A 3,160-nucleotide genomic window follows, 5' to 3' on the forward strand; every position below is an offset into this window, starting at 1 on the left:
CAAGGTCAAAGGTTAATAGGACGTTCTGGATTTTGACCTTTGCTTTAAATTCACATTTATACATTATAAAGTCATAGGAACTGACATTTTAGATTGATTTTTAATATTTTGAAAAAAAAATAGATCTCGACTTGTGGAAAGACCTTCAATTGTTCTCTGAACAATTGGTTTTTAATTATTTTTTTTTTTTTTTTTCTTCCGCCTAATTTTTTTCTTGCGTAGTATTGAGGTTTCAAAAGATGTCGCTTCGATATTTGAAATATCATATCATATAGTTTTTACGCTTTAAAAATTCACAACGACAAAATAAAATACTTTACGTTGTAAGAGTTATCTCCCCTTACACTGTTTTTCTTGTGGCCACTACTCCTTCGCAACCGTAAAAGATTACGACAAATTTATTTTACCAAATTGCTCGTTACATCTTCAGGATTAGGATATTCATTTGGACCGAAGCTTTACGGAGACTCCATATGAGAGTTATTCCCCCTTTTTCATTTGATTCAAGTGATATGCATTTTCAACTGGTAAACCATAAGTGATAGAGACCTAGGGTCTTCAGATTTGAGGTCCTTGGTCCAAAAAAAATGAAAATGAGGTCAAGGTCAAAGGTCAAGGTCATATTCTAAATTTTGATTTTGGCTTAGTTTCACTTATTTTCAAATACCTTATGACATATCGTCGAATAATTTTTCATAAATTGTTAGTTGTAACATGTCCTTACTTGTCTATTTTGGTTGAAACGGTGCCCACACAATAAATGGGTGTTTTTGCCCATCTTAAATTTAGAATTAAGCGTAAAGTTATATTACTCATTAACCAAACATATTTAAGACCTAGGGTCTTTTGACTTAAGGTCCTTGGTTTGTGACCTTGAAATTGAGGTCAAGGTCATAGGTTAATAGCACGTTCTAGATTTTGATATTCGCTTTAAATTCATATTAACACATCATAAAGCCATAGGAACTGACATTTCAAACTGATTTTTCATATTTCAATAATCAAAATAGATCTTAACTAGTGGAAAGACCTTCAATTGTTCTCTGAACAATTGGTTTTTAATTTTTTTTTTTTTTCTTCCGCCTAAATTTTTTTCTTGCGTAGTATTGATGTTTCAAAAGATGTCGCTCAGATATTTGGAATATGATGTCGTAGAGTTTATACGCTTTAAAAATTTACAACTGCGTAACAAAATACTTTACGTTGTAAGAGTTATCTCCCCAAACACTGTTTTTCTTGTGGCCACTACTCCTTTGTAAACGTAAAGGATTACGACAAATTTATTTTACCAAATTGCTCGTTACGTCTTAGAGATTAGGGTATTCATTTGGACCGAAGCTTTACAGAGACTCCATATGAGAGTTATTCCCCCTTTTTCATTTGATTCAAGTGGTATATATTTCTAACTAGTAAACCATAAGTGATAGAGACCTAGGGTCCTCAGATTTGAGGTCCTTGGTAAAAAAAAAATGAAAATGAGGTCAAGGTCAAAGGTCAAGGTCATATTCTAAATTTTGATTTTGGCTTATTTTCACTTATTTTCAAATACGTTATGACATATATAAATCATTTTTCATAAATTGTTAGTTGCGACATGTCCTTACTTGTATATTCTGGTTGAAAGGGTGCGCAGACAATAAATGGGATTTTTTGCCCATCTTACATTTAGAATAACGCGTCAAGTGATATTACTCATTAACCAAACATATATAAGACCTAGGGTCTTTTGATTTAAGGTCCTTGGTTTGTGACCTTAAAATTGAGGTCAAGGTCATAGGTTAAAGGACGTTCTAGATTTTGACCTTTGCTTTAAATTCATATTAATACATCCTAAAGCCATAGGAACTAACATTTTAAACTGATTTTTCATATTTCAATATCAAAATAGAACTTTACTAGTGGAAAGACCTTCAATTGTTCTCTGAACAATTGGTTTTTAATTATTTTATTTTTTTTTCTTCCGCCTAAATTTTTTTCTTGCGTAGTATTGATGTTTCAAAAGATGTCGCTCAGATATTTGGAATATGATGTCGTATAGTTTATACGCTTTAAAAATTGACAACTGCGTAACATAATACTTTACGTTGTAAGAGTTATCTCCCCAAACACTGTTTTTCTTGTGGCCACTACTCCTTCGCAACCGTAAAAGATTACGACAAATTTATTTTACCAAATTGCTCGTTACTTCTTCAGGATTAGGATATTCATTTGGACCGAAGTTATCCGGAGACTCCATATGAGAGTTATTTCCCCTTATGCATTTGATATAAGTGATATGCGTTTCTAACTGGTAAACCATCAGTGATATAGCCCTAGGGTCTTTGGATTCAAGTTCCTTGGTTCAAAAAAATGAAAATAAGGTCAAGGTCAAAGGTCAAGGTCATATTCTAAATTTTTGGCTTACTTTTTTTTTATTTTGGCTTATTTTCTCTTATTTTCAACAACCGTGAAAGATATTGACAAATTATGTTTACTTAATTGTGAGTTGCGACATGTGGTAACTTATAAATTTTGGTTGGAAGGGTGCGTAAACAATAAATGAGAGTTTTCGCCCATCTTATATTTAAAATCATGCCCAAAGTGATATAACTCATTAACCATACATATAACAGACCTAGGGTCTTTTTATTTGAGGTCCTTGGTTGGTGACCTTGAAATTTAGGTCAAGGTCAAAGCTTAAAAGGACGTTCTAGATTTTGACCTTTGCTTTAAATTCATATTTATACATTATAAAGTCATAGGAACTGACATTTTAGATTGATTTTTAATATTTTGATAAAAAAATAGATCTTTACTTGTGGAAAGACCTTCAATTGTTCTTTGAACAATTGGTTTTTAATTATATTTATTGCGTTTCTGCTTAGAAAATGTGTTAATTGATATGAATTTTGAAAGGCGCATTCAATAACTACAAAAACAGTCAGTGTGTCTTGTTTGCACACTTAGGTTGCAAGAGCAGTTTGAGAAGAAAAATATCTCCTTTTTACTGGTGTACGTTTGTCCTTGATTTAAATAGTTCTATCGTCCTAAAGATTGAACTCAAAACATATCTCTAAGTACATCGCTTGAGGATAACAGTATTTTGATCACTCATGTTCTTTTATGGATTACAAATTCGTCCGCAAGATAATTTCCCGATTTGGGTTGTAATGTTTTTGTC

This window comes from Mytilus trossulus, chromosome 3 (genome assembly GCF_036588685.1).
Source record: "Mytilus trossulus isolate FHL-02 chromosome 3, PNRI_Mtr1.1.1.hap1, whole genome shotgun sequence".
Classification (NCBI taxonomy): Eukaryota; Metazoa; Mollusca; class Bivalvia; order Mytilida; family Mytilidae; genus Mytilus; species Mytilus trossulus.